Source organism: Acinonyx jubatus, chromosome C1 (assembly GCF_027475565.1).
Source record: "Acinonyx jubatus isolate Ajub_Pintada_27869175 chromosome C1, VMU_Ajub_asm_v1.0, whole genome shotgun sequence".
NCBI classification, from domain to species: Eukaryota; Metazoa; Chordata; class Mammalia; order Carnivora; family Felidae; genus Acinonyx; species Acinonyx jubatus.
Window position 1 is genome coordinate 87,994,749 of NC_069381.1, and position 11,068 is coordinate 88,005,816.

Here is an 11,068-nt window from a genome sequence, read left to right on the forward strand (position 1 = left end):
ACAAAAGCAAAACAATTTGTGCTGCAGCTGACTTCTTAGAAATACTGTGAAACTTCTTTAAGTTTACTCATATTAAATACTAAAGTAGGCATACAGATTTTGTGGTCTTCATTTAAGATAGGCCTTCAGCGAAATCTATAGAAGAAGAATGACTTGTCTGGATCTGGGTGTGAGCCAAAACTTCAGAAAATAAACAATCCAAGAATACCAAGGTTGATAACCCAAATGGTATGGCTTGAAATGTAGCTGGTGAGCCAGGGTACCAAGGCATGGAAATAATAGGGAGGCAGAAACATGTTCTAGCACTTGGAACAAATGAATGATAAGATCATCTGGAAAGATGTGGAAAGAGCACAAATGGCCCATGATTGGATATATTTTACTAAAAATAAAGCCAGATAAACTGGCTCATTTCTTTTTTTTTTAATTTTTTTTAATTTTTTTACATTTAATATTTATTTTTTCTTTTTATTTTTTTTAATATATGAAATTTATTGTCAAATTGGTTTCCATACAACACCCAGTGCTCATCCCAAAAGATGCCCTCTTCAATACCCATCACCTACCCTCCCATCCCTCCCACCCCCCATCAACCCTCAGTTTGTTCTCAGTTTTTAACAGTCTATTATGCTTTGGCTCTCTCCCACTCTAACCTCTTTTTTTTTCCCTTCCCCTCCTCCATGGGTTTCTGTTAAGTTTCTCAGGATCCACATAAGAGTGAAAACATATGGTATCTGTCTTTCTCTGTATGGCTTATTTCACTTAGCATCACACTCTCCAGTTCCATCCACGTTGCTACAAAGGGCTATACTTCATTCTTTCTCATTGCCACGTAGTACTCCATTGTGTATATAAACCACAATTTCTTTATCCATTCATCAGTTGATGGACATTTAGGCTCTTTCCACAATTTGGCTAGTGTTGAGAGTGCTGCTATAAACATTAAGGTACAAGTGCCCCTATGCATCAGTACTCCTGTATCCCTTGGGTAAATTCCTAGCAGTACTACTGCTCGGTCATAGGGTAAGTCTATTTTTAATTTTTTGAGGAACCTCCACACTGTTTTCCAGAGTGGCTGCACCATAAACTGGCTCATTTCAGTGATCAGAATTGGAGTGGTAATAAGGACCCAATCCTTTCCTAATAATAAATGCAGGGAATCAACCTAAATGACTGGAGAATCCACATCATGTAGAGGAAAGGCAGAAGGGCAAAATAAATATTATTTCTGAAAGACTGAGATGTGCCTGCAATATCATTAAATATCAAGAAAAAGCTAAAGAATGTGAATTTTTTTTTAAATGTTGGCCACGACAAGGCGTAACTATCAAGAAAGCAATCAAAGTGCTAGGAATACAACCAAGTTTTTGAAAGAGACAGTTTTGAAAGTATAGTGAGGAGACATAGACCAAGAGTAGATAGATTTTTGATAAATTTTGGAAGACCTAAATCAATTGTAAAAGACTTACTGAAGAAGATCTTGTATGTAAGCACTTCTATGGGCTGTAAAGATGTGAGAGAGGGAAATAATTAATTGGAAGAAAATCATGAGAGAAATAGAATGCTTCTAAAAATAGTTCCAAAATATTTTTGGATTATATGGAAATGTATTTCTTAGGAGTAAGAATCTGAGACAGTAAAATTCTGGCATGTGGTGTTATGATTTATAATACCTCCCAAAATGTACATTAATGGCTGAAAATTTTCCTCTATATCTTATTGTTATTTAAATTGCATTTTTCCATTCTGTAAATTATGGGCATTTACTTACGGTCTACATTCAGGTACACCCAACTTGTATTCTTTGGCCTAGAACTTTCAAATATACCATCAGAGTGGTCTTGTACTTTTGAATTGGTGATGGGTAAGCAGGTGGAAGACTTCTGTCAAATCAAAAATCATTCCTTGGACACAGCTTCTCTGTGACACCTGCACAAAGAAGTTCAAGTGCCAGATTTGGGTCTTGAACACTGAGATGCACACTTTGCATTTTCAGCATCTCATTATTTTGACAGGGTGTCTGGGAGAGCTGGGATATACCAGCTGTAACGGGAGTTGTGAATGTTGGCAGCATAAGCACCCAAACACATAACTCCAGAAAACTTTCTTGGATCATATGAGTCTGAGGATTCTAGCAGGTTATGACTCATCAATTAGAGAGTTTTCCTTATAAGTAAGGAAAACAAGGTGCCAGTATGATATTACTATTTTGGGGTAACTCTCATTATAAGCCTTATGGCTACTCATAGTTAAATATTTATGTGTGTGTGTGTGTGTGTGTGTGTGTAACTTCCCTTTAACAACTTACTGTGATAATATAAGCAAAAGCTGAAACCAGAGGTTGTGCCTATTTTCCCTGTTTCTTCTCTCCTAGCCCCATGAATATAAGAATACATACCTACATAATATTTATATATTCATGTGTAGCATATAAATGTAGGTAACCACTAGAGCAAACTTGACATTGAATACCTGAACTCCTGTGAGCACTCTGCAACTCTTAGATTTAGCCCTGTAGTAACTGGCATTTTGCAGCCATATTATTTGCTACAAACAAGGTGGAGACTATTAAAATTGTAGAGTAATGAATTCCCTTTAATTTCTGCCTCCTCTCCATGCATGCTTCCTATGCTTTGCTTGCTGCCCCTTGACTTTTCTCCAAATAACAGCGGTCAAGTTCTGACTCCCTTGCCCCTCTTCATCCAATGCCAGCTTTCCACCATCACCCAGCTTTATATCCAGATATAAAGCTCTTCTCCTCACCAGACTATAGCTCTAATCCTTTATCTTAACTAGTATTCATTTGATTAAACATGTCTTCACATTAAATAAAGTGAAGGCCAGTTATACACATTTTAGTAAGACCAACCTCACTGAAATAATCACAATGAAGAGCATCTTTATTCAAGGAAGGAATAAATATCTTTATAGAAACATTTCAAGTCACAGGTCAGAAAATCCATGGAGACCGTGTAATCTGCATTGGAGCAGAAGAGAAGAAGTCTGCATTTGATTTTTTTACCCATGTATGACAGCGTCAGTTTCCTGTGCAAAACATGAATGTGCAAAACATTCTTTGGGTAAAAGTATCCCAATCACAATTATGAAACAGCTCTGTATTTCCTTTACTGTTAATCTGACTTTCCTTCTTTGTTACATTTTCTTGGATAAGTTGTCGCCAAGGTTTATAAGCATACCCTCCTTTGTGAGGTCTTTTCTCCACTTTTCTCCACTTTCCCAAGTTGGGAAAACTGGCTTTTCCAATTCCCAAGTAGGGGTATAGCCTTCTTCTATTTTGTGGTCCAGCACTTAGCAGGGTGCAGGCCACAGGATGTGCTCTATAAATAAATATCTGCTCAGTGAAAACAGAAAACCTACAAGGGTGATACTTTTAGAATGACTTTTTAAAACCTCTGAAGAATATGTGTATAACTTTGTGAGATGCTTTGCTGAGCTGAAAAGAGCTGAATTCTCAGGTGTTCAGGTGGCTGATCAGAGAAAGAAATCTAAAATGAAAGTAACAAGCAAACCTTTAATCAATTACTGTGATAGTATAAGCAAAAGCTAAAGCCAGAGATTGTGCCTACTTGCCCTGTCCCATCTCCCCCACCCCATGAACATGAACCAGTGCACAGGTGAAGGTCAGGTGGGTCAGCACAGATGTAGGGGTCCTCTCACTGACCAGGGAATTCTGAACAAAAGACTCCTGTAGTTTTATGGATCCTGGGATGGGGCTAAGGGACAGGAGAGGCCTTGGAGAGGGAAAGTACCGAGTACTGAGAGAAGAGAACGATATCTTCAACATTTCCTCCCCTCCCTGCATCTCACAAAGAGGCCTCTGGAGGACCCAGATAAAGAGACATAGGAATGAAACTGCATGGGTGAGGAGTGCAAATATGTGGATATGCAAATTCACAGAAGGGCCTGTGTCCTTGATTGTGACTCTAAGAGACTCGAGTGGGTGACTGTGCACCAGATCTGGTGTGGGATGTGCAGCTTCCCCTTGGGAAGCCTGTTTGGAAAGCCTTTGTACCAGTCTGTGGTCAGGCCTGCGAAACCTCGCATAGATTTTTAACTAGATATCAGTCTCCTTACACTCAAAGTGAACTATTAAAAATCTGCATACATTTCCAGGGCCTGTTTGGGGGTGTTCTTTGTTTGGGACTCATTAACTTGAGTTGCATTTGTCTTTAACCTTTCTTAGGGGTAGAAAAAATTGTAATACACTGTATTTGTTGACCGTGAACATTTTCTCTACAAATACACAAGGAAGAAGACATACATCATTCTAACAGTGCAAATGTTTTTTGCTTATGAAACAGCTTACATAAATAGAATCCACAATCTTTTAAGATGCTTTAAGGAACCAGAGAAAACCTTGCTTAAAAGATTGCAACATTCAGTGTTTTGTAGCAAACCATTTTCTGTTTTAATGGCCCTTATTTATACTAAAACACAAGCGTAGTGTTTATTTATCTAGACCTGACACGTCTCATAATAATCTCTTCTCCCTAATTTTGAAAATATAATATTTTCTCCTTAAAAGTTAATTATATCAAAAAATAGTCCTGCAGGCCTGAAGACTAGAAGAAAGTAATTAGACAGACATGCAGTGCTTTAAATATTTTGTGGCGCATCTGGAATAAGAGAGGGCTTAGTCACTCTTCACACTTTTCTGACACTCAAGATGATGCTTAGTGTGCACCTAATAAATAGTCAAGGATGCATAAATGAATGAATGAGCTTCTTCGTTTTGCTGGGCTTTGTGCCCATCATGAATCTCTCCAGGGAATGACTTTGCTCTGACATCCAGTGCCTTTATCACATAACTCTGCATGTTCTTCTCCCATTTTCTACCAGGTTGTCGTGGCAAATACAGTATTCTGGAAAAAGGAGAAAAAAACTTGGCAGCTATACAAAAAGCTGAGAGTGTTTCTACTTAGGAGGAAGCTATTTTATAGTTGTTAAAAACATGTAAATAGAAGAAGATGGCTCTAGATTTGAGTCTCAGCTACACATTTTCTGTTTTCCTACAAAAAAAAAAAGCAAAAAACAAAAAAGGTAAACCACATATTTTTCTCCTCAAACCTTTCTGAGATGATTAAATAATTAATGAAAACAGAACTTCTGGTGAGGTCAGAATATGACATAGGTACATTCTAGTCAAAACCTCAATATGCACAGCATAGTTACTAGAGTTAATAATACTCCACTTTGTACTTGAAATTTGCCAAGAGAGTAGATCTTAAGCATTTTTACACACACAAAAAGGTAACTGTGTGAGCTAATAAATGTGTTAATTTACTTGTGGTTATCATTTCACAACGAATACATAGTATATCAAATCTTCACATGTAAGTGTTAAATACATACAATTTTATTTGTCAATTGTATCCCATAAAAGTTCCAAAACATAATAAGGGAATCTGGATGTATGCATGGTATTTGATAACTCTTTTTTTTTTTAATTTTTTTAATGTTTATTTATTTTTGGGCTAGGGAGAGAGACAGTGTGAGTGGGGGAGGGGCAGAGAGAGAGGGAGACAGAATCTGAAGCAGACTCCAGGCTCTGAGCTGTCAACACAGAGCCCAAGGCAGGGCTCGAACTCACAGACCTTGACATCATGACCTGAGCCGGAGTCGGACACTTAACCGACTGAGCCACCCAGGCGCCCCTATGATAACTCTTTTACCTCTACTTCCATGCTGATTCATCTGACTAGTGCTTGACCAGTGCAAAGTTCCATGGGGAAAAATGGCATAGGAGGAGCCTGTTCTTTGGTTTAAGGGTCTTGCCTACACCATTGCAGGAAGTGAGTAAAGGCTTAACTCTCATTTTGGCATGTTGGTTTTTTTTTTAATTTTTTTTAATGTTTATTTATTTCTGAGACAGAGAGAGACAGAGCATGAACGGGGGAGGGTCAGAGAGAGAGGGAGGCACAGAATCCTAAGCAGGCTCCAGGCTCTGAGCTGTCAGCACAGAGCCCGATGCAGGGCTCGAACTCACGGACCATGAGATCATGACCTGAGCCAAAGTCGGACGCCTAACTGACTGAGCCAGTCAGGCGCCCCTTTGGCATGTTGTTTTAACTGACTCCTTTGATACCTGGCAGTCCAGCTCTTCCAGCTCAGCTTGACTTGAATTAGAAATTGTATTGAAAACCTCCTTTGTGACTAGTCAAAAAATATTTTATCTCATTTGATACATCTTCCTACAGAATAAGCAAGCTTTACAAGTTTTATTTTACAGTTAAATCTACTGAACACCACAGGATACCCCCTAAATCCAGGACACCTGACCAATACTGGTTTTAAGACCATGTCTGTGTTATTGTACCCTCCCTAAATTGTAGCATTATAGAATCCGTAATCCTAGGCTATGGTCACAGCTTCGTTCAGCCTCTTGTTATTGGACAGGAGTCCTGTCCCAGTTTCTTGTAGTGAACCTTCATCACCTATATGCATTTCTTATTTCTTTGACAATGAAGCCATCTAGCTCTTAGCTACCTCTGTTTGCTTTGGGGCCTCAAGCTTCATTCTACTTAATTTTTTTTGTTTGTTTGTTTTGTCTGTTGACTATCTTTTTCTTGATTTTGAAAATGGTTATGTCTCTTTTTTTTGTCTTTTGTGTTTTGTTTTCCTTTGGAATATATTTATATTTCTTTGTCAGTATTTTTCTTAATCTTTTTGTATTTAACAGTGATGATTTTGGGGCTGCAGTTATCAGAACTGTAACCTCCATTTAATTAAAGTTTTGCTGAATTGAGAATTAGAAGCAACCAATATGCTTTACTCATAATTTTTAATGAAGAACAATTAACCAATATTTTTGACTAAAACAATTATGCCTTTTTTCTTTTTTGTTGAAGTATAATTGACACACATTATCCTATTAGTTTCGGGTGTACATCATAGTGATTTGATATTTTTATACATTACAAAATGATCCCCATGGAAAGTTTAGTTACCATCTGTCACCATACAACGTTATTATAATATTATTGACTATAATCCTTATGTTATACATTATATCACCATGAATTACTTATTGTATAACTGGAAGTTTGTACCTCTTAATCCCCTTCATCTATTTTGCTCACCCCAATTGTTCCCCACTCTGGTAACCAATAGTTCCCTGTATCTATGAATCTGTTTCAGTTTTGTTTTGTTTGTTCACTTGTTTTGTTATTTAGAGTCCACATATATGTTAAATCATAGGGCATTTGTCTTTTTCCGTTTTCTTTTACATATATCTCACATTTTCTTTATCTGTTCATTTGTCAATGGACACTAGGTTTGCTTCCATATCTTGGCTGTTGTAAATAATGCTATAGTGAACATAGAGCTGCATATACCTCTTTAAATTTGTGTTTTCATTTTCTTTGGCTAAGTACTCAGAAGCAGAATTGCTGGATCAAATGGTAGCTCTATTTGTAATTTTTTGAAGAGCCTCCGTACTGTTTTCCATAGTGTCTACACCAATTTGCATTCTCATCAACAGTGCATGAGGGTTCCCTTTTCTCTGCATACTGGCCAATACTTGTTATTTCTTATCTTTTTGATAATAGCCATTGTGATAGATGTAGTCATATCTCATTATGGTTTCAATTTGTATTTTTCTGATGATTAGTGATGTTGGGCATGTTTTCATGTGTCTGTTGGACACCTGTATTTTTTTTTTGGGGGGGGGGATATATTTTGAATTCATCTACCCATATTTTAATTGGGTTATTTGGGTTTTTTGATATTAAGTTGTATAAGTTGTTTATATATTTTGGATGCTAACCCTTTATTGTATATATGATTCATAAGTATCTTCTTTCATTTAATATGTTGCTTTCATTTTGTGTATGGTTTCCTTCACTGTACAAAAGGTTTTTAGTGTGATATAATTTCATTTGTTTATGTTTTTTGCCTTTCCTTGAGGAGATTGGTCCAAAAAAACATTGCTAAGACCAATGTCAAAGAGCTTATTGCCTATGTTTTCTTCTAAGATTTTAATCATTTCAGGTCTTTAATTCATTTTGACTTTATTTGTGTATGTGGTATGAAAAGTGGCCCATTTCTTTTGCATGTAGCGGTCCAGTTTTCCCAATACCATTAATTGGAGAGACTGTCTTTTTCCTATTGTATATTCTTGCCTCCTTTGTCATAGATTAATTGACCATATATGTGTGGGTTTATTTCTGGGTTCTCTATTCTATTCCATTGATCTATGTGTCTGTTTTCGTGCCAGTACCATACTGTTTTGATTACTGTATCTTTGTAGTATAGTTTGAAATCAAGGATTGTGATACCAGCCTGCTTTGTTCTTTGTTTTCAAGATTGCTTTGACATTTGTGCTTTTTTTCTTACTACATAACTATAAATGCCAATTTCTCAATACCACCCATCTTCATTGTTTTCAGTCCCACCCACATACATTTCAAATAAATTAATGTTAAAAGATACCTTTTAAGGTTTTGTAACTTTAAGAGCTTACATAACAAAAGAGGAATATTTTAAGGAAATACATAATTTTATAATTAGAAGGAAACTTTATATATGTTATGGTAATAAGAAGAACATAAGTATTATTTTATCTAATTTCTGCTCATTCTATCCTATTGATTCTCATTTTCCTAGGTTTCATTGGTCTCTAGTACACTTCAATCAAGTGTCTTAACAGCTAAGTATGACTATAAGAATGTAATTAGAGAAAAAAATGCATAAACTCTATCTTTAAATTTTAATGCTACACATTATTTTAAATCCCTAGAGAGATAAAACTGCATACATAAAGGATTGTAACTTTAATGTTTCTGAACCCAGTTTTTGAATATTGCTCTATGAGATATTTAAGCACAGATAATAAAAGTAAATTAACCTTCAAAAACTCTTAGAGCACTATGCTCAGTGAAAGAAGTCAGACATGAAAGAATATATATTGCATGATTTTATATGAACTGACCAGGAAAGGCAAGTCTATAGAGACAGAAAATACATGGTTACCTAGGAAGAGGAGTAGAGATGAAGAGTGATACTAAGTGGGCACAAGATTTCTTTTTAGGATGATGGAGATGTTCTAAAATTTGATTTTGGTAATATGTGGTGATGCCTTTAGAATTCTATAAATACACCAAATTCAAATACGTCAAAACATGGCTATTTTGATAGAAGAAAATTGATATAAAATAGTTTGACATAAAAAGAGAACACATGCTTTATGGCTTTAGAGTGAGGTGGACTTGAGTTCCAGTCACAGCTGCACCATCAACTGGGTATCTGACCTTGAACGATTTATTTCATTTCTCTGCACCTTAGTTTTCTCATCTCTAAAATCGAGGTAAGGGGAACCTGGATGGCTCAGTGGGTTAAGCGTCCAACTTCAGCTCAGGTTGTGATCTCACAGTTTGGTGGGTTTGAGCCCCTTGTCGGGCTCTGTGCTGACAGCTCAGAGCCTGCAGCCTGCTTCAAATTCTGTGTCTTCCTCTCTCCCTGCCCTCCCCTGCTCACACTCTGTCTCTCTCTCTCTCTGTCAAAAATAAAATAAACATTAAAAATTAAAAAAAAAACAAAATAAAATAAAATAAAATAAAATAAAATAAAATAAAATAAATAAAATGTAGGTAATTGTACGTACCTGCCCTGAAATGATGAATTAGAGCCCATGGAGATAAAGTAGGTAAACAGGTTGTATCTTTTCTAGCAAATAGTAACGATTCAGTTAATGGTATCAAATCTGCTTGAGATATTTGGTATGTCTTTCTCTAGGAAAATAAAACTGGCCTCTTGAACCTGCATCACTTTTTTTCCTGTAATAAACAAAAGGAGCTTCATCTAACTCTGCCTGTCAGATCTTGTATATTTTTCTCACTCAACACTAGAAAGTTGCCAGCATTGTTTTCTAAGTTAAAAAAAAAAAGTTCTGCCCTGTGAGGATTCAATCTGCACACCAGATTGAATATTAATGAAAGAGGGGTTGAGTTTTAATGTTGTTGTCCTTGTTGGCTACTGTTGAAATCTTACTTACAGAAAGGAGACAGCAATAGTATCCTATTAAAACTTGACTGCAATTTGAACCTCTCAATGCTTTCTATACCTCTTTATGAATATGTTTGATGTAAGCACTCCATGAGAAATGAAAAGTGTGAGGTTCTAATTTAATAAAATGTGTTTATCTTGGGCTAACAGGCACTACAGTTAATTTCAACTATTGGCAGTAAACAACTCCAATGTGAGGGCTATTAAGTTGCAATCATTTTAAGAAAGTTTCCAGGGTGACAGAGACTATATGGTGCCAGCAACTCACCGAAAAGACTGAAGCCACAAATATTAAAAAAGCACAACTGATCTCCATGGTTTAATGAGATATAATCATGCAATTCAGAGGAATGGAGCTTCATATCCTGTTTTACTGGATGTGATTTTGTTAAATATGCCATTAAATTTGAAAGCAAGGCACTAGCTAGTCTTTGTCCCTGTATCTATGTGTTTCTGAATTAAAAAAAAAATATTCAGTTGTAAACTCTCAGGATGTTCTAATGTGAAAAAAAAGTGATACTCTTTTCCCTTGATGTTTCCACTACTGTTTCTCTTATAAAAACCCAAAGAGATTTTGTAATACAGACACTAAATTGATTCAGATATGGTAATGCTGCATTTCAATACTTTTTATCTTTTGTGTACTCAGAAATATTAAAAATCAAACACTTCTAAGCACTTTTTTCCCCATACTCCCACAACAATACTTTAAACTGTTTGGTGGTTTCTAGGCGAGGTAATGTTGTGGCTGCTTCGTGCCATACATAGCCTTAGGCTGCAAATGCTCTGGGTCCTCCAATTCTATCCTTCAGAATTGTTCATACCGTCTCAGTGCTCTGTGGAGCAGCAGCACTGACTTTCACATTCAGACTCAACCATGTGAGCATCCTCAAATAATTAGCAATCTTTTAACTTTTAAACAGCACGTTGCCTAGGACACTTATGATATGCAGATCTTATTTTGGGTTAAGTACAAACACTTCTGCTAAGGTTTTTCCAAAGACTGTAATGAGTCAGAAGCCAAATAACAGACAGTAAGAAGAAA